Genomic DNA, 22,569 nt, shown 5'->3' on the forward strand with positions numbered 1-22,569 from the left:
CACAAAGCTCACAAACCATAGCTATTTGATTAACTCCATATGTAGCCAGAGAATCAACCTTCATTGACAGCGCTTGAAGCTGCGCTGCAATAGCGGTGGCTGCATCGACTTCCAGAATACCTGCTACCTTCCCAGGCATCATCCTCTGAGTTGGGTTTTGATGCTCATTTACAGCCATAGTCTCGATAAGATTATAAGCCTCAGTATAGCTTTTAGCCCATAAGGCGCCTCCAGCTGCTGCATCGAGCATGGGCCGAGATTGGGCCCCCAAACCATTATAGCAATCGGGCATTCCATGATGTGGACACTTCCTCAACATTTCCTTGTAGCGTTCCCAAGCTTCGCACATAGATTCTGAAGGTTGCTGCGCAAACTGAGTAAGAGCACTCCTCATAGCAGCAGTCTTTGCCATCGGATAAAACTTCACCAGAAACTTTTGCGCAAGATCTTTCCAAGTAGTGATGGACCCAGCTGGTTCAGAATGTAACCAGTCCTTAGCTTTGTCCCTCAGTGAGAATGGGAAAAGCCTCAGCTTGATAGCCTCATCAGTCACGCCATTATACTTGAAAGTGTTGCAGATCTCGACAAAATTCCTTATGTGCATGTTGGGGTCTTCAGTCGCAGCTCCTCCAAAAGAAACAGAATTCTGCACTATCTGAATAGTGCCCGGCTTGATTTCAAAGGTGTTAGCTTGAATAGCCGGATGAAGAATGCTTGACTGAATGTCATCAATTTTTGGCCGAGAAAAGTCCATAAGAGCTGGATCAGCCTGAACAATATGATCACCCATGTTTACTGGTTCTTTCTGCTCAGTTCCTGAATCCGAATCTTCAAAATCTATCTTCTCCGGAATATCAAGAACTTCGTCTGTCTCTTCAGCTGTATCTAAAGTCCTCTTGCGAGTACGAGAACGAGTTTGCATAAACGCTCGCTAAAGTACCTGAAACACAACCGAAAACAATAACTACTACGTCCTAATCACTGAGTCCTAATGACCAATGATGGTAAGTACATAGACTAAACAAGTACGCCGAGTCCCCGGCAGCGGCGCCAAAAACTTGTTAGGGCGAAAACACGCGCTAATATTCATGCAAGTATACGCGTTCGCAAGTAATATAGAATACTTTCTAGTTCGTTCCCACAGAGATTCAGACTAATTATTGTTTAATTAAACTCACGCACCAATGTATGATTACTTCCCAATGTTAAGACACTAACACTTAGAATTGTTGACTAAATATTAACTACAATTAACTACTTAATTATTCACTTAATTAACAATTCAAATTAACAATATTAAAACACTCATGAGATCACAACTTCATTACTACTTCCTTCAATAGTTATTGTTATTACCTTTAGCATGTAACAGTGATGATATTAATGGAATAACACGAAACTGATAAAAGCCAACTTTCATTGTACTAATACCATTCTACCAAACATCCAAAATTAAGATAGAAGTTAAATAGTCATCAATTATGTTGAGTTCCTATATGTCTACAGAAATTGACAACACAACGATTTAAGCACAAGTTATTCCTTTTGATTACACAGGGTGAATAAAACTGTTAGAGTTACCCACTAATCATGCACATCATACATGATGTTAGATATATTTAATAATGTCATGGCTAATATGTTTTATGTTTAGCTTTCAGATCTTACGTGAACAGGATAAATCAGTACTTAACTGTTGATCAGTACTTAAACTGAAAATCAGGACTTAAGGATATCAGTACTTATATTATCAGGAGATAATCATCAGAAGATAGATATCAGAACTTAAGTGCTGAAGGACAATCAGATAAGGACAGTAGCTGATTAAAGGAAAGATGATCGAGATAAACATAAGAAGAGATATGCATGAAGAAGGAATTCCGTGAAGAATGGAATACTTGGAAGAAAAGATATCTGATTGATATATTTTAGGAAGCAGAATTATATTCCATATCAATTAGCGATTATCTTGTAACTGTGTAGTATATAAACACAGACATAGGGTTTACACTATAAGTGTTATCATTATTAGAAAAGATTATTCATTGTAACCCTAGCAGCTCTCGTGATATTTGTTCATCACTGAGAGGTAACAGTTCCATACTGTAACAGAGTTTATTGTTTCAATAAAGTTTGTTTTCTGTTACTTAAGTTCTTAAAGTTCGATTTAAGTGTACTATACACTGTATTCACCCCCTCTACAGTGTGTGTGTGACCTAACAATTGGTATCAGAGCCTATCTGTTAACTTACATACAGTTAAAGATCCAAACATAATCATGTCGGACACAGAAACTCCAACTAAGCCTACCACAACTGAGGAACCACCAAAGACACAAATTCAGAGTCGGTATGAGACCATCAGAGTCCCCATACTGAGACCATCTGAATATCCCATATGGAAGGTAAGGATGACCATGTTCCTGGAAGCAACAGAACCAGAATACCTGGATAGAATCAAGGAAGGTCCTCACAAACCAACCAAACTCGATGTTGCAGTTACAGGTGAAGCAGCAAAGACCGTACCAAAGGAGAAGAGTGATTATACTGCTGAGGACATAGCATCAATTGCTAAGGATGCTAAGGTACGACACTTACTGCATAGTGCCATTGATAATGTAATGTCAAACAGGGTAATCAACTGCAAGACTGCTAAGGAGATATGGGATGCTCTGGAAACAAGGTGTCAGGGAACTGACACAATTAAGAAGAACAGGAAGACAATACTCACTCAAGAGTATGAACACTTTGACTCAAAGACTAATGAGTCATTGAATGATTTATATGATAGATTTGTCAAACTTTTGAATGATTTGTCATTGGTTGATAAAGAGTATGATCTTGAAGATTCAAACCTTAAGTTCCTGTTAGCTCTTCCTGAATGCTGGGATTTGAAGGCAACGACAATAAGAGACAACTACAATCTTGATGAAACAACTCTTGACGAAATCTATGGAATGCTCAAGACTCATGAGCTGGAGATGGAACAAAGAAGCAAGAGGAAAGGAGGAAAGTCAAGGACAGTTGCGCTTAAGGCTGAAGAAGAATTCCCCAAAGCAGCTTCCTCAAAGAAAGACAAGGATAAAGCTCTTTTCATAAAGTCTGATACTGAGTCATCAAGTTCTGAGAGTGATGATGACTCAGATTCTGAAAGCTTGCCTGAGACTGATGCTGATGAGGAGATGATGAAGCTGTGTGCTCTTATGGTGAAAGGAATCACAAAGATTGCATACAGGAAGTTCAGGAAGGGAAAGAAGTTTTCCAGGAAAAGCATAAGTTCTGATAAGAAGAATTTCAGAAGATCTGAAGGCAGAGGAGGAAAGTCTGACAGAGGAGATTACACCAATGTTAAATGCTATAACTGTGGTGAGAAAGGCCACATATCTCCTGACTGCAAGAAGGTAAAGGGTGACAGAGGCAAGGCTCTTGTCATAAAGCAGAAAAGCTGGACAGACACCTCAGACTCTGAAAGTGAGGAGAACTATGCATTGATGGTAAATGCTGATAAAGAAAGTGCTGAGAGCAGTTCTGAAGCTGCTGAAACAAAGGTACCTCAGACTACTTATGCTTTTCATACTAATGATATTAATGAGTTGAGAAGATATCTTAAAACCATGTTTGTTAGCTATAGAGACCAAACTTTAACATGTGAAAGATTAACTTCTGAAAATCTTGCATTTAAGAAAAGGAATGATTTCTTAGAAAAAGAGTTAGTCATGTTCCATCAAACTCAGAAGGATAGAGATGATGCTTTTTATGTTAGGAATGAAGTGCTAAAATTAAATGAATCTCTAAAAACTGAGTTAGAAAAGGAAAGAGAGATTATCAGGACTTGGACTAACTCTGGAAAAACCACTCAAAATTTGCTAAGTAGTGGAAACTGGAAAGAGGGCTTAGGTTATGGAGAAGATAAGAATGATAAAGGAACTGAAGAAATTAAGCCTGTTGTTAAGCAAAAGCCAAAGTTTAAACCTATTAAGTTTGTAACTGTAAAGTCTGAAAATGAGAAATCAGAAGATAAAGAGGAATTAACTTCTGACAAACTAAAACAGGAAAAGACAGCTGAAGTGAACATAGGCTTAATGACAAAGAAGCAGCTTAAGCATAAGCTGAAAGATGTCAAGAATGCAAACAAGGTAAAATCACCTAGGAAAAATAGGAATGGAAAGGAAGGTGTGAATAAAAGCAATGATTATAAACCTGTTCCTGATGCTCCTAGGAAAACATATCATAACTGTGGAAGTTCTAACCATCTGGCTTCTTTTTGCAGGAAGAATAAGAATATTAACTCCTTACCTTCAAAATCAGGAGTTAAGAGTCAGTCTGTTAGATACAAACCACAAAATCCTTGTTTTCATTGTGGTAGTTTATGGCATTCCATTTATACTTGTAAGGAATATCATAGTTTGTACTATGATTATTATCAAATAAAACCTTCTTTGAAGAAAGTTTCCATTGTTCCTTCTAGTGTAAATTCTGATTCAAAGTCTGATAGTGTAAATTCTGATAAGAAAAATGTTAACATAAACTCTGATGCTAAATTCGCTGCAAATGTTAACAAACTTAATAAGACCAAAGGATCCAAGCAAGTCTGGGTCCTTAAAACTAATAATTAGTGGTCTTTGTGATTGCAGGGCAACAGGAAAAATATTCTAGTTCTGGATAGTGGATGTTCAGGACATATGACTGGAAATAAGGCCCTGCTATCAGACTTTGTGGAGAAAGCTGGCCCAAGTGTTTCTTATGGAGATGGCAACATTGGAAAAACATTGGGATATGGCAATATCAATCTTGGAAATGTCATAATTAAACAAGTAGCTCTGGTCTCAGGACTTAAACACAACCTATTGAGTATAAGTCAAATCTGTGACAGAGGTTATCATGTTGATTTCTTTGAAGAACACTGTGAAATTGTGAGTAAATCTAAAGGCAAAGTTGTTCTGAAAGGATACAGACGTGGTAACATTTATGAATCTAAGCTTTCAACAAGTACTGATGGTTCTGCAATCTGTCTGATAAGTAGAGCATCAATTGAAGAAAGCTGGAATTGGCATAAGAAACTCTCTCATTTAAATTTCAACAATATAAATGAACTGGTCAAGAAAGATCTTGTGAGAGGATTGCCAAACACAGTATTTGCTCCAGATGGTCTTTGTGATTCATGTCAGAAAGCAAAACAAAGAAAATTTTCATTCAAGAGCAAGACTGATTCATCAACTCTTGAGCCTTATCATCTTATACATGTTGATCTATTTGGTCCAGTAAATGTCATGTCTATTGCAAAGAAGAAGTATGCGTTGGTCATAGTGGATGAGTTCACCAGATACACATGGGTGTATTTCTTGCACATAAAAAGTGAAACTGCATCTATCTTGATTGATCATGTCAAACAGCTGGATAAAATGGTCAAAGATTCTGTGAAAATTTTAAGGAATGATAATGGCACTGAGTTCAAGAATTTGATAATGGAAGAGTTCTGCAAAAGCCATGGAATAAAGCAGGAATTTTCTGCTCCTGGAACTCCACAGCAAAATGGAGTTGTTGAAAGGAAGAATAGAACTCTCATTGAAGCTGCACGTACAATGCTTGAAGAAGCAAAGCTTCCAACCTATTTCTGGGTTGAAGCTGTGCAGACTGCTTGTTTTACTCAAAATGCAACACTCATTAACAAGCATGGAAAAACACCATATGAGATGGTGAAGAAAAAGAAGCCAAATCTGAAATATTTTCATGTATTTGGATGCAAGTGTTTTGTTCTCAAGACTCATCCTGAACAGCTATCAAAGTTTGATCTAAAAGCTGATGAAGGAATCTTTGTTGGATATCCACTTTCCACAAAAGCCTTCAGAGTCTATAATTTGAGAACAAAAGTGGTCATGGAATCTATCAATGTCTCTTTTGATGACAAGAAGATCACTGGTCTTAAAGATTTCATTGACCATGATCAGCTGAGATTTGAAAATGAAGACTCATATTCTGATACTGAAAATCCTGACAGTCTAAGTCCTGATACTGCAAACTCTGATGGATTAAACTCTGATGTTATTGAAACTGTGGTGACTACGTTAAAGGAAGATGCACCTATGCAGGGGGAGCATACTCAAGATCCTACCACATCTCAAGAAACATCCGAACATGCATCTGGCTCTTCAAGTTCTGATTCGTCAAGTTCTGATAAGCCAAGTTCTGATAGTGCTGAAAATCTAAATACTGAAGAATCCAACTCAGAGAGCATAGTTTTAGGGGGAGCATCAGAAAATGAAAATGAAGATAGCATGGATCATGGGGGAGCATCCAGTTCTAGAGAAAACCTTCCATCTGCAAGGAAGTGGACAAAATCACATACACCTGATTTGATAATTAGAAATCCTGATGCAGGTGTCAGAACTAGAACAGGTACTTCAAATGAGTGTCTTTACAATTCTTTTCTCTCTCAGACTGAGCCAAAGAAAGTGGAAGAAGCTCTTCAAGATGCTGATTGGGTGTAAGCAATGCAGGAAGAGTTGAATGAATTTGAAAGAAACAAAGTCTGGACCCTAGTACCAAGACCAAAGAATAGATCTGTTGTTGGTACAAAGTGGGTATTCAGAAACAAAACTGATAGTAATGGCATAATTACAAGGAATAAGGCAAGGCTGGTTGCAAAAGGATATTCTCAACAGGAGGGAATTGATTATGATGAAACATTTGCACCAGTTGCTAGGTTAGAAGCCATAAGGATATTTTTGGCTTATGCTGCTCACAAAAAGTTTACTGTCTTTCAAATGGATGTGAAAAGTGCTTTTCTCAATGGAGAATTGGAGGAAGAGGTATATGTTGAACAACCTCCAGGTTTTGTAGATACCAAACATCCAGACTATGTCTACAGACTTGACAAAGCACTTTATGGACTTAAGCAAGCTCCTAGAGCATGGTATGAGACTTTAGCTCAGTTTCTTCTGGACAGTAGATTCCACAGAGGGACAATAGACAAAACACTGTTCTACCTCAACCATGGAAAGGAATTACTTCTGGTCCAGATTTATGTTGATGATATCATTTTTGGATCTACAAATGACAAACTTTGCAAGAAGTTTGCCAAACTAATGCAGTCAAGATATCAGATGAGTATGATGGGGGAACTTAGCTATTTTATGGGCCTTCAAGTCAAGCAGAATGAGGAAGGCACTTTTATTTGTCAAACCAAGTACACCAGAAACTTGCTAAAGAAATTTGGAATGCAAGATTGTTCAAGTGCATCCACTCCAATGGCCACTACAACAAAACTGGATAAGGATACCGGTAAATCAGTAGATATTACTAACTACAGAGGTATGATTGGCTCTCTACTCTATCTAACTGCTAGTAGACCTGATATCATGTATGCTACCTGTTTTTGTGCAAGATTTCAAGCAGATCCAAGAGAACCTCACTTAACAGCTGTAAAAAGAATCTTTAAGTATCTTAAAGGAACAGCTGCTCTGGGATTATGGTATCCTAGAGAATCAGATTTTAAACTAATAGGTTACTCAGATGCAGATTTTGCAGGTTGCAAAATTGATAGGAAAAGCACAAGTGGAAGCTGCCAATTTCTTGGAGGCAGATTGGTTTCTTGGTACAGCAAGAAACAAAAGTCAATTTCCACATCAACTGCAGAAGCAGAGTATATTGCTGCAGGAAGCTGTTGTGCACAGATTCTTTGGATGAAGAATCAGTTACTGGATTATGGGTTAACATATTTCAAAATCCCTATTTACTGTGATAATCAAAGTGCTATTGCTATGACAGGTAATCCAGTTCAACACTCAATGACAAAGCACATCAGCATCAGGTACCACTTCATCAGGGAACATGTGGATGAAGGTACAGTGGAATTGCATTTTGTTCCCACAGATCAACAATTGGCAGATATCTTCACAAAACCATTATGTGAAGCTACTTTTACAAGATTGGTAAATGAACTTGGAATGGTTTCAGGTTCTTTCTCTAAATCTGCTTAGACTTGTTCTATGAATCAGACTTTATGCTCAGTATTTACAGAATTAATCTCATTGTATATTCTGTGCTTAATTGATAAATGTCTATAAGTACTGACTGTTGTCTGATATATGTTTCTAAACTATGATAAGTGATATGTTTGTTCTAGTACCTATTCATTCCTATGAGGATAACTGTGCTAGATACTGACCTAGTAGTCTTCAATAAACAAATGATTCCATGGAAGAAGTAATTATTTCAGTGGAAATCTTATGACACTAGCAAATTCTGATAACTGAGCTTAGTTAAGTTTACTTTGTATATCTTATTACTAAGTCACAAATTAGAATAATGCTACTCATCTGTTAAGTTCTGATGCTAGTAAAACTGCTGAATGTACTAAGTGCTGATAAACCTCTCTTATCAAAAGAAAAAGCAAAAAGATCAAAGATTAAAATCAGGTACTCCTTTGAGATCTAGAGTAAAAATGTGGAAGGGACGACCCAAGTGCATTGCTGGTATTAAGTAAATATGCATCAGAAAAGCAAAATATTTTCTTGGTGACTTTTCACACTCTATGATTACTGGAGAAATACTCTGAAAATAGCATAAATTCTGATAAACAGTCGTGACTCACTTACACTGAGAAGCCAATGTAAAACAAAATTGCAAAAGATGCATAAAATTAGCACAAAACAGTTGAGATGGACTCTAGCATGAACTCATTCATCAGTAGGTTTTAGGACAATGACAGATCTTTAGCAAAATTTTAGTTATGCCTTATTTCTAAGATGTACTGAAGTAAATCAGACTTTACTCTTTGTCTGTTTTTAGCTTAATGCACACACTAATCACTCCATCTGAATGATGAAAATTTCTGTGGTGGTCTATGTTATTTTAGATAAACAGTCATTGTGTCATTATTGCACAAATTCTGAGGACAAGTTCTAAGTTACACGTCCTGATGATTAAGTTCTGACGTCCATAACTCAGAACTTGTATGAGTATTTACTAAGATGGGCATTCCTTTTTCGAGTTAAGAAATTATGTTCTGATGACTGTTAAGTTCTGGTATAGGTCTAAGTTCTGATTTCTCAGTCTAATCCTTTACTTGGCTTATCTGTGAATAAAATTTGATAACAGTCTCAGTTCGAACTCGAATATGTTGAAGTGGAAGATTAATAGTCACTATGCTAAGGATTAATGGTATTTGTACTTGAACAGTCCACTGTTTCTTGTGTCTTGTGCGGTCTAGACCATGATTCCCCTTTCCAATGACTGTTATTCTTTTTCAAAGTCTAGGGAGACGAGGTAGAATTAATTCTACCTGTCAGCATTAAATATCTTTGCGTCTCTTGGCATTCTCTTGCCTATATAAGCAACCACTTCACATCAGTCTTTCCATCATATTCTTCTCACACACTTATCCTCCTTTTTCTGTCAAAAACACAATGGTCCGATACAACATGTTTTTGAACTACAAAACCTTCAATATGAAGCTGAGAAAGCAACTTCTCAGAAGGATTCTGAAATTGGGGGTTCTAGGCTTCTCAAGAGGCTTAGACGAATGATAGTTCCTGAAACTCCCAAGGAATCCAAATCAACAAGGAAGTACAAGAAACAGAGGGCACAAAGGCCAGTTTCAAATGATGAGGAGGAAGCAGCTAAGGAAGGGGATCAGGAATCTCTGATCTCACAAGACAAGGAATTTGCTCCAGTCACTTCTTCTCCATCAACTCCATCTCAGGAAGCTGTATCTGACAAGGCTAACTCACCATCTGTGTCTCTTGTTGATCCTGGCACAAGTGCTAAAATTGATATTCAGAACCTGGTTGTGCTTGAAATACTTTTCTTAAAAGCTCCAACAGCAAATAATCCTTCCACAACACTTGTTACTGATGTTGTTCAAACTCCAGAGTTATCAACAACACCTTCTCTGCATCAAGATGCTGATGATCAGATTTTAGGTGAGCATCAGGATATGGCTGTTGATCAGAACTTAGTATCAGATCAGCAATTAGAGGATGCTGAAGCCTCCATTGCTACTCACACTGTTGTCTTATCAGAAGATACTGATTCTTTAAGTTCTGATGCTGCAAATATTGGAGATACTGGTGAAGCTGCTCCAACTGTAGATGCTGATGAAGCAGGTCCTTCAGGACATACTCCTCCACCGACTCTTCCTAAGTCTGAACTGGTAAAGGAGTTTGTTATCAGGGATGCACCAGTGCCTTGGAGTGAAACTCCTGCAGGTCAGGAGTGGACTAAGGAATGGAACTCAGTTTCATGTGTTCCAAATGCTTTACATCTTGCTGAGCACTTGACTAAAGCTGATGAAATGTTAAATTCTGATGATTTTAAAACCCAGCTTAGAGTCACTGCATTGAGTACTAAACATCTACAAGGTCTTCATTCAACTACTCATGCAGAGCTACACAAGATTCAGGAGAACTTTATCAAACAGGAACAAGTTTGGAAAATTGATAAGAAAAGTTCTTTCAACCTACCATTGACAGGATTGCTTATATTGAGAAAACTCAAGAGAAACAACAAGCTCAGATTGATCAAATTCTGACAAATCAAGCTTCTCAGCAATCGCAACTTACTGCAATCCAGACCTCAGTGGAACTACTTATCTCTCTTTTACTACCTGCTGATGCCAAAAGGGGGAGAAGGTAATTAAGTCCAAATGCAAAACCAACAAGACACTGCAAGGAAAGGATGATGGAAAAGATGACCAAGGAAACTCTGGAATGGGTAGCGGTCATAGTCAAGGTAGAAGGTTTACATCAAGACAAGCTAGTCACAGAACAAGTTTTGATACTGGGAAAAGAATAAGTTCTGCTGCTGGTAAAAGGATAAGTTCTGATGAACTTCTAGATCTTGATGAGGAAATGTCAAGACAGTTATTTCTTCAAGAAAATCCAGGAATGGACTTGGAAAGTTTAAAGGAAGAAGAAGCCAGACTTAAATCAGAGAAAGTCACATCTAAATCTGAAGCTTCTGGTAAAAAGTCACTTCCAAAACTTAAAGGCATTGTGATCAAAGAAAGGACACATACTGAAGCAATATTGGCTAGATCACAACCACATATAGATCCAAGGGTAAAGAAAAGGTTGGTGAACCTATCAAGGGTTATGTACCTCCTGAGGAAGAAGAAATTGCTGATGAAAAAGATGATCTTGCTCTGACTTCAAGAAAAGTTCTTAAAACAACCTCTGACATGGCTCAAGTTGTTCAGAGTCAAGAAATTGTAAGTTCTGATATTCAGAAGAAGCAAGTAACCTCTGACAGAGCTCAAGTTTACTTGATATCAGAAAATAGATCAAAGACACTCCTACCAGGATTCACTAAAGCAAAACAGACTCAATCTTTGAAGACTACTGCAAGTGGTTTTGAAGCAAGAGTAGTTACTGGAAAGGAAGCTAGAGATAAAACTGGATTGGGAAGTGCTGATGAAAGAAGAGTACACAACACTACCAATGGATCAACTTCCTTGAGTGAACCAGGTATTGGAGCAACTCCTGAGAGATTGAATCAACTGGAATCTGTACAGATGGTTTACCATACCTACTTGAAAGAATACATCATGTTGTATTTCATGACAGATGGTAGGGTTTATCATATAAGACAAAATGCCATTCTATTGAAGTATTTTGAAGAATTGGAGCATGTACTTTTCTTACTTCAAGTGGATGACAGAATAACAGAGACTGCTGCAAACTACTTAAAAGAACAGATTCAGAAACAGAAAAGGCTTTATTCTGTTAAGTCTGACAGCATATATGTTCCAAAGTACAGAGATCACAATGGTTATATTGTTGATATGAAGCCTAATACTGCACATATAAGAACGTATCTTGGTATTAAGGGACTTGAATTCAATCTTGAGTCTGACAAAGCTTATGTCATAAGACTAGATCAGGAGTTGAGAAAAGCAAAGATTAATGATCTCAGAGCTGCAATCTTTCAAACTGGTGAAGATACTGCAGAGCTTAAAGATGTTAAAAGGAGAATGATTGATGAACTAAGATATGCTGAGAAATGTTTCTTGAAGAACTATCTCAGAACAACTCCTGACATCAGAGAAATCAGAAAATGAAGAAGCCAAGTCGAAGATCTACAACTGCTTAAATTCTGATATTTATACAGATTGAAGTTGTTATCAGAAGTTAAAATTGGTAAAAACTTTAAGGACTGTAAGTTGTAGTTATCTAGTCTATTTCTCATGCATTTGTACTTAATGTTTTTGACATCATCAAATATCTGTTAAACTTGTATATTTTGTTAATTTACAAGTTGGGGGAGATTGTTAGATATATTTGATAATGTCATGGCTAATATGTTTTATGTTTAGATTTCAGAATCTTACGTGAACAGGATAAATCAGTACTTAACTGTTGATCAGTACTTATACTGGAAGTCAGGACTTAAGGATATCAGTACTTATATTATCAGGAGATAATCATCAGAAGATAGATATCAGAACTTAAGTGCTGAAGGACAATCAGATAAGGACAGTAGCTGATTAAAGGAAAGAAGATCGAGATAAACATAAGAAGAGATATGCATGAAGAAGGAATTCCGTGAAGAATGGAATACTTGGAAGAAAAGATATCTGATTGATATATTTTAGGAAGCAGAATTATATTCCATATCAATTAGCGATTATCTTGTAACTGTGTAATATATAAACATAGACATAGGGTTTACACTATAAGTGTTATCATTATTAGAAAAGATTATTCATTGTAACCCTTGCAGCTCTCGTGATATTTGTTCATCACTGAGAGGTAACAGTTCCATACTGTAACAGAGTTTATTGTTTCAATAAAGTTTGTTTTCTGTTACTTAAGTTCTTAAAGTTCGATTTGAGTGTACTATACACTGTATTCACCCCCTCTACAGTGTGTGTGTGACCTAACATGTTATAATTATCGAGAAGATTATACATTGTAACCTAGCAGCTCTTAGTGATATTTGTTCATCACTGAGAGAGAACAACAGTTCTTATTGTAACGGAGTTTATTCAATATACTTGATCTTTGTTACATACTTGTGTTAAATCGATTTGATTGTATTAACACTGTATTCAACCCCCTTCTACAGTGTTGTGTGACCTAACAATTGGTATCAGAGCTTATCTGTTAACACACAGATCAAAACAATCATGTCTGAAGAAGCACAAACTCCAACCAAGCCCACCAAAACTGAAGAAACTCAAAAGACTCAAACCCACAGTCGATATGAGACTATTAGGGTTCCCATACTGAGACCTTCTGAGTATCCCATATGGAAAGTGAAGATGGCTATGTTTCTGGAAGCTACAGATCCAGAATACCTTGACATAATTAATGAAGGACCATATAAGCCACCAAGCTCTCTGTTGTAGTTGCTAATCAACCAGCAAAGACCATACCAAAGGAGAAAGGTGAGTACAGCTGAAGACATCTTATCTATTGCCAAGGATGCAAGGGTAAGGTATTTGCTGCATAGTGCCATTGATAATGTCATGTCAAATAGGGTAATGCATTGCAAGACTGCAAGGAGATATGGGATGCTTTGGAGATAAGATGTCAGGGAACTGATGCAATCAAGAAGAACAGGAGGACTATACTCACTCAAGAGTATGAGCACTTTGACTCAAAAGCTGATGAGTCTTTAACTGACTTATATGAAGGTTTGTCAAACTCTTGAATGATCTGTCACTGGTGGACAAGGAATATGATCTTGAAGATTCAAATCTAAAATTCCTTTTAGCCTTCCTGAAAATTGGGATTTGAAGTCTACTACCATAAGAGACAACTATGACCTTACTGAAACTACTTTGATGAAATTTATGGTATGCTCAAGACTTATGAACTTGAGATGGATCAAGGAGCAAGAGGCATGGAAGAATGTCAAGAGAGTTGCTCTTAAGGCTGAGGAGGAATCTCCTAAAATGGCTGCCTCAAAAAGGGGCAAAGGTAAGGCTCATCATAAAGTCTGATTCAGAGTCATCATATTCTGATGATGATGATTCAGAAACTGAAAGTTTACATGAGATGGATGCTGATGAAGAGATGATGAAATTGTGTGCTCTTATGGTGAAGGGTATCACAAAGATAGCCTACAGGAAATTCAGAAAGGCAAGAAGTTTTCCAGAAAAGTGGAAGTTTGATAAGAAAGGGTTCAGAAAGTCTGAAGGCAAGGGAGGAAAGTCTAACAGAAGACAACTCAAATGTCAAATGCTACAATTGTGGTGAAAGAGGCCACATATCTCCTCTGCAAGAAAGGAAAAAGTGACAAAGGCAAGGCATTGTCATAAAGAAGAAAAGCTGGACAACACTTCAGATTCTGAACATGAGGTGAACTATGCCCTGATGGCAAATGCTGATAGCAGTCCTGAAACTGCTAATTGAAGGTACCTCAAACAACTTATGCCTTTCATACTGATGATATTACTGAGTTGAGATTATATCTTAAAACCATGTTTATTAGTTATAGAGATCAGACTTTAATATGTGAAAGATTAACATCTGAAAATCTTGCTATAAAAAGAAATGATTATTTAAAAAGGAGTTAGTTTTTCTTCATCAAACTAAGAAAGAAAAAGATGATGCTTTATATGTTAGAGATGAAGTGTTAAAATTGAATGAATCTCTAAAAGCTGACTTAGAAAAGGAAAGAGAGATTATCAGAACTTGGACTAACTCTGGTAGAACAACTCAGAATTTATTAAGTTGTGGAAACTGGAAAGAGGGCTTAGGTATGGAGATGATAAAAGTGAAAAAGGAACTGAACAAATTGGCCAGTTATTTTAAACAGACTGCTAAGCCAAAGGTAAATCCTGTTAAGTTTGTAGCAAAAACTGTAAAGTCTGATTCTGAAAAATGAAAGAATCTGGACAGAAGTTAAGGATAAGTCAACTTCTGACAAATTAGAACAGGATAAACCAGCTGAAGTCAACATAGCTTAATGACAAAGAAGCAGCTTAAGTATAAGCTGAAAGAGATTAGGAATGTCAACAAGGTAAAGGAAGCTAGGAAAAATAGGAATGGAAAGGAAGGTGTGAACAAAAGCAATAATTATATGCCTGTTCCTAATGCTCCTAGAAAGAAATGTTATAACTGTGGAAACTCTAACCATCTTACTTCTTTTTGTAGGAAGAATAAAGATATAAACTTTTACCTCCTAGATCAGGAGTTAAGAGTCCGTCTGTTAGGTTTAAACCACAAAATCCTTGTTTTCATTGTGGCAGTTTATGGCATTCCATTTATACTTGTAAGGAATATCATAGTCTGTACTATGATTATTATCAAATAAAACCTTCTTTGAAGAAAGTTACTTTAATTTCTTCTAGTGTAAAGTCTGATGCAAAGTCTGATATAAGTTCTGATAAACAGCATGTTAGCATAAACTCTGAAATAAATCCGCTGCAAATGCTAACAAACTTAAAAAGGCCAAAGGATCCAAGCAAGTCTGGGTCCTTAAAACTAACAATAGTGGTCTTTGTGATTGCAGGGCAACTGGAAAATATCCTAGTGCTGGACAGTGGATGTTCAGGACATATGACTGGAAATAAAGCCCTATCAGACTTTGTGGAGAAAGCTGGCCCAGGAGTTTCTTATGGAGATGGCAACATGGGAAAAACTCTGGGATATGGCAATATCAATCTTGGAATGTCATCATTGAAACAGTAGCTCTTGTCTCAGGACTTAAACATCTGCTAAGTGTGAGTCAAATCTGTGACAGAGGTTATCATGTGGATTTCTTTGAAGAACATGTGAAGTTGTAAGCAATTCTACAGGAAAGTGGTTCTGAAAGGTTACAGGCATGGTAACATTTATGAAGCCAGACTTTCAACAAGTTCTGATGGTTCTGCAATCTGTCTGTTGAGTAGAGCATCAATTGAAGAAAGCTGGAATTGGCACAAAAGACTCTCTCATTTAATTTCAACAACATAAATGAGCTAGTAAAGAAAGATCTTGTGAGAGGACTGCCAAAATCAGTATTTGCTCCTGATGGCCTTTGTGATTCATGTCAAAAGGCAAAACAAAGAAAATCTTCTTTCAAGAGCAAAACTGAATCTTCAATTCTTGAGCCTTATCACCTACTGCATGTTGATCTATTTGGTCCAGTCAATGTCATGTCATTGCAAAGAAGAAATATGATGGTTTAGTGGATGAGTTCACAAGATACACTTGGGTGTATTTCTTGCACAAGAAGAATGAAACTGCATCTACTCTAACTGATCATGTCAGACAGCTGGATAAATTGGTCAAAGATTCTGTTAAATTATAAAAGTGATAATGGCACTGAGTTCAAGAATTCAATCATGGAAGAGTTTGCAAAGAGCATGGAATCAAAGGAATTTTCACCTGGAACTCCACAGCAAAATGGAGTTGTAGAAAGAAAGAAAGGACTCTCATTGAAGCTGCACGAACTATGCTTGATGAAGCAAAGCTACCAACCTACTTTTGGGCTGAAGCTGTGCAGACTGCTTGTTTTACACAGAATGCTACACTCATAAACAAGCATGGAAAAACACCATATGAGATGGTGAAGAAAAGAAGCCAAATCTGAAATACTTTCATGTATTTGGTTGTAAGTGTTTTGTTCTTAAGACTCATCCTGAACAGCTGTCAAAATTTGATCTAAAAGTGATGAAGGAATTTTTGTTGGATATCCACTTTCCACAAAAGCCTTCAGAGTCTACAATTTAAGAACAAGGGTTATGGAATCTATCAATGTATCTTTTGATGATAAGAAGATTACTGGACTTGAAGATTTCAATGATCATGATCAACTGAGATTTGAAAATGAAGATTTAAATTCTGATACTGTAAATTCTGATGACTTAAACTCTGATCCTGTAAGTTCTGACGGGTTAAGTTCTGATGTCATTGAAATGTGGTAACAACTCCAAAGGAAAATGCACATGTCCAGGGGAGCAAGCTGAAGATCCTACCACAACTCAAGACTCTCAAGAAGCATCAGAACCTGTCACTGGCTCTTCAAGTTCTGATTCATCAAGTTCTGATGAGCCAAATTTGATAATTCTGGAAACTCTGATTCTTCAAATCCTGAAGGATCCAACTCAAATTCTGAGTTTCAGAGAGCATAACTACAGGGGGAGCATCAGAAAATGCTGATGGAAGCAGCATGGATCATGGGGAGGATCCAGTTCTAGAAAAACTTCCATCTGCAAGGAAGTGGACCAAATCACATACACCTGACTTAATAATTGGAGATCCTGAAGCAGGTGTCAGAACTAGAACTGCAACATCAAATGAATGTCTCTATCATTCTTCTCTATCTCTGACTGAACCAAAGAAAGTGGAAGAAGCTCTTCAAGATACTGATTGGGTGCAAGCAATGCAGGAAGAGTTAAATGAATTTGAAAGAAATAAAGTCTGGACCCTAGTGCCAAGACCAAAGAACAGATCAGTTGTTGGCACAAAGTGGGTGTTCAGAAACAAAACTGACAGTGATGGCATAATTACAAGGAACAAAGCAAGGCTGGTTGCTAAAGGCTACTCTCAACAGGAGGGTATTGAATGATGAAACATTTGCACCAGTTGCTAGATTGGAAGCCATAAGAATCTTTTTGGCTTATGCTGCTCACAAAAAGTTTAAAGTCTTTCAAATGGATGTGAAAAGTGCTTTTCTCAATGGAGAATTGGAAGAAGAGGTTATATGGAACAACCTCCAGGCTTTGTAGATTCAAAATTTCCAAATCATGTCTACAGGCTTGACAAAGCACTTTATGGCCTTAAGCAAGCTCCAAAGCATGGTATGAGACTTTAGCTCAATTCCTTCTGGAAAGTGGATTTCACAGAGGCAATTGATAAAACACTATTCTACCTCAACCATGGAAAGGACTTACTTTTGGTACAGATATATTGATGATATCATATTTGGTTCTACAAATGCCAAACTCTGTGAAAGGTTTGCAAAGCTAATGCAGTCAAGATATCAAATGAGTATGATGGGAGAACTTAGTTATTTTCTGGGACTTCAAGTCAAGCAAAATGAAGAAGGTACTTTTATCTGTCAATCCAAGTACACCAGAAATTTACTGAAGAAATTTGGAATGCAAGATTCAACTGCATCCACTCCATGGCCACTGCAACCAAGTTAGATAAAGATACTGGTTCATCAGTAGATATTACTAACTACAGAGGTATGATTGGCTCTTTACTCTATTTAACTGCTAGTAGACCTGATATCATGTTGCTACCTATCTTTGTGCAAGATTTCAGGCTGATCCAAGAGAACCTCATCTAATAGTTGAAAAGAATTTTCAAGTACCTCAAGGTACAGCTGATCTAGGATTGTGGTATCCTAGAGAATCAGATTTTAAGCTAATAGGTTACTCAGATGCAGATTTTGCAGGATGCAAAATAGACAGGAAAAGCACTAGTGGAAGCTGCCAATTTCTTGGAGGCATATTGGTTTCTTGGTTTAGCAAGAAACAGAAATCAATTTCCACATCAACTGCAGAAGCATATATATTGCTGCAGAAGCTGTTGTGCACAGATTCTTTGGATGAAGAATCAGTTACTGGATTATGGGTTAGAATTTTCTAAAATACCTATTTACTGTGATAATCAAAGTGCTATTGCTATGACAGGTAATCCAGTTCAACACTCAATAAAAGCACATCAGCATTAGGTACCATTTCATAAGGGAACATGTGATGGAAGGTACATGGAATTGCATTTTGTTCCAACAGATCAACAACTAGCAGATATCTTCACAAAACCATATGTGAAGCTACTTTTACAAGACTGGTAAATGAACTTGGAATGGTTTCAGGTCTTTTCTAAATCTGCTTAGTTTTTGTTCTCATGCATCAGACTTTATGATCAGTGTTTACAGATTGTCTTATCTTCATGTAATATGTTCTTAAATTGAATACATTAAATGCTGATTGTTATCTGATGTGGATCTATATACTCTGATAGTGATTTGAATGTTCTGTGACTATTCAATCCAATGAGGATTACTGTGCTAGATGCTGACCTAGTAGTCTTTAACATACTAGAAATCCCATGTTTGAATTAGTTGTTTATGTGGAAATTCATTAACACAAGCAAATTCTGATTTTGAGCTTAGTCAAATTTACTTTGTGTATCTTATTACTAAGTCACAAACTAGATTCTTGCTTCTTATCTGTCAAATTCTGATGTCATAAATCTTAAGGATGAACCACATGCTTGATAAGCCTCACTTATCAAAAAAAAAGAAAGAAAAGAAATTAAAGTCAGGTACTCCTTTGAGATCTAGAGTAAATATGTGGAAGGGAAGACCCAAGTGCATTCTGGTATTAAGTAATATGCATTAGAAAAGCAAATAAATTTTCTTGGTGACTTTTCACATTCTCTGATTACTAGAAATACTCTGATAATAGCATAAATTTGATAGCAGTTGTGACTCATTTACACTGAGAAGCCATTGAAAAAGAATTCTAAAAGATGCATAAAATGAGCACAAACAGTTGAGGTGGACTCATGCACAAATTTATCCTATAGTAGACTTCATTATTAATGACAGATTTTAAGCACTTTTCTTAGTTATGCCTTATTTCTAAGATATACTGAAGTTTATCAGACTTTAATCTTTATCTGATATTTTGCTAATGCACACACTCTCACTCCATATGAATGATGAAAATTACTGTGGTGATTAGTTGTTTTTGACAAACAGTTAAGTGTCATTGCATAAATTTGAGGACAAGTTCTGATGGAAGTTTGATGATTAAACTCTGAAGAAACAAGTCAGTATTTGTATGAAGAATCACATATACAAACATTCACTTTTTGAGTACAGAAGCCATGTTCTGATGACTGTTAAATTGATAATAGTCAAGTTCTGATATTAAATCCTGATGGAAACTCTGATGCTTACGTGGCATTATCTTTACTTGACTTATTTGTGGTAAATACTGAAACGGTCATATTTAATCAGAATATAATTAGGTGAGATAAAAACAGTCATAATCATTTGGGTTAGTGGTAAACGTGTTTGTCTGAAAAACTGCATGTGCACAGTAATTATTGCTTATTTCCTGTGCCCATTAACTCTGCTTTAACTATTGACTGTTCCAATATTGCCTATCATTACACATCGGTCTAGGGAGATGCTCATTAAGTTAACTATACACTTAATCATTAATCAGTCCTCTAGTCCCTTGATATTCCATTGGCTATTTAACCGACATTTTATCTCAGACAATCATCTTCTATTCTCACACAAAATCATTCTCTCTCTTTTAATTCTCACCATTTTCCTCTTCATAAAAATGGTTCTTGTAAACATGTTTATGAACTATGAAAACTTCAACGTCGAGTTCAATTGTGGTGACTGGGAACAGGAATGGCACGTCATGCCATCCTGATGAGATATGGAACTTGGTTCCACAAGAGGTTCAGACAAATCTCTTGTTCTTTGAGATGGACTATCAACTCCATCTTGATCGCTTGGAAGAAGAACGGAGAAGGCTCTTCTTTAGCAAGAACTGATCATCCGTCTTGCAGTGCTAGTTGTCAGCAGCAGGAGGAACTAATCGATAGCTTTTCTTCTTAGACCAAGGCTGTTAATGTTCACCATCTTAGACTAGGATTATCTTGTAATCTTTTGCATGTAATCTACAAATTTCATAAAATGTACTCTTTTGATATTTTAATGAAATTTCTTTGATTGCAAGATTTAGTCTTTGTTTATCTCGCATTATGTGCATGTGAATGTTCTCATTGAAGCCTGTTAATCTTTACTTCATCTGCTTGAACTGTATTTCTTGATGAATGTTTTGATTACAATTGTGGTTACTAATAATTTTGATGATTTGACAAACAAATATTGATTTGAATCGACAATTCTAACCTACACTTGAGAAAGTAGAAGCTATTGAGAAAGCTCAAAGAAGCAACAGGACCAAATCACTGAGGTTCTGCAAATCAAGCTTCTCAACAGGCTCAATGAATGATATTCAATCTTCAGTTGAACTTCTTCTCTCACTCCTACTATCAGATGATGCCAAAAAGGGGGAGAAGACAGTTAAGTCTAAATGCTCTAATGATCAATTACTGAAGAAGAAAGATGATGAAGCTGATACCAGGGAAACCCTAGCAAGGGTAGAGGTCAAGTTCAAAGTAAAGAGCAGAGCAGCAAGGTTTTTCAAGGAAACTAATTACTGATGCAAGCAAATCTTCTAATCAAAAGAAGACAAGTTCTGAAGCTGCTCAAACTCAAAATCTGATAGCAACTACTAAAACTCAAAATCTGATATCAAGTTCTGATGAACAAAGTCTGATGACAAAGCCTGATGTTCTGATACAAGGTGGAAGTCAAGATTCTCAAAAGTTCATGCAAACTCTGAAGCTCAAGGGGAAGCAGACTACAGTCTACTACAAAGATCTCAAGATTCAGACACTTGATGAGGAAATTGCTAGAAGATTGTTTCTGAAGCATAATCTAGGAATGGATTTAGAAAATCTCAAGGAGGAAGAAGCTAGATTTAAAGATGAAAAGAAAAATCTAAAGCCATAAGCTTCTGTTGCAAAGAAACCTCCAAGGCCTAAGGTAAAAGGCATTATGATCAAGGAGAAGTCACATATTGAGGCATTAAAGCCCAAAACAAGATCACAATCTGAGATTGATCCCAAAGACAAAGGGAAAGGAAAAGTTGATGAACCAACCAAACCACTGGAGATGAAAATTCCTCAAATCCTGATAAAGCCAGTGTGCAAAATGGTTCAAGTTACTGATGACTCACTTGCTGAAGATGAAGATGTTCAAACTCTAAAAAAGGAAGATTTCTGAAGAATCAAAGACAACCTCTGACAAGCTCAAGTTGTTCAGAGTCAAGAACAGCAAGCTATAACAGAAACATCAAGTTCTGATAAAATCATCAAGACATCAACCTCTGACAGTGCTCAAGTTGATTTAGACAAAATAGAAGAAGCTGATAAAAAAAACTTCTGTGGAAAAATGTCAAACCATCAGATCCAAAGAAAAATCAATTGTTGTCTACTTTCATGACTATTGGGTTAAATGCTAGAGAACCAAGAGACAGGGCTGGACTAGGTTCTGATGAAGCTAAGATTAAGACAGGAGTTGAAGTTGCTACTAGAGATCAATTTCTATTGACTGATAAACCTCTTGAAGATGTTACACAGAAACACCTTGATAAGGTTATCTCTATTCAAGTGGTACTAGATGCTCATGACAAGCACAATGTCAAGGAAAATCTGATTCTATTTCTTGAAGATGGAAGGACATATCAGATGTTAGAATCAGATGTGCTGAACAAATCATTGAAAGAACTTCAATTCTTTTATTACCTTTTAGAGGTAAAGTCTTATATTACTAGGAGATGGTCAAACTTCATATTGAAGACCATCAGAGATAAAGCAAGAATTTTTGGTTCAAGAGTTACAAAATTCATTCCTAATATTGTTGAAGATGATGGAAGTGAAACTCCAATGAAGAAGGATTCTGCTAAGCTTGAAGTGTTACTGAATGAGAAATGTATGTGCTACAATGAAGATTCTTCTCATCCTAGGGTTATAAGACTGAATGATAGTTTAGAAAGAAACCATATCTGCTTTAAGGACTGCAATCTATCAGA

The 22,569-nt window shown here is 36.6% G+C and overlaps 1 non-coding gene across 1 annotated transcript; it reads left to right on the plus strand.

Moving 5' to 3' along the window:
• The first annotated feature begins 290 nt into the window (after positions 1-290).
• LOC141688017 (small nucleolar RNA R71) lies at positions 291-397 on the plus strand. Its single transcript, XR_012561488.1, has one exon. It is a non-coding gene; the product is annotated as a small nucleolar RNA R71 (small nucleolar RNA).
• The last annotated feature ends 22,172 nt before the right edge of the window (positions 398-22,569 follow it).

The sequence above is a fragment of the Apium graveolens genome, chromosome 9, assembly GCF_009905375.1.
Source record: "Apium graveolens cultivar Ventura chromosome 9, ASM990537v1, whole genome shotgun sequence".
Lineage (NCBI taxonomy): Eukaryota > Viridiplantae > Streptophyta > Magnoliopsida > Apiales > Apiaceae > Apium > Apium graveolens.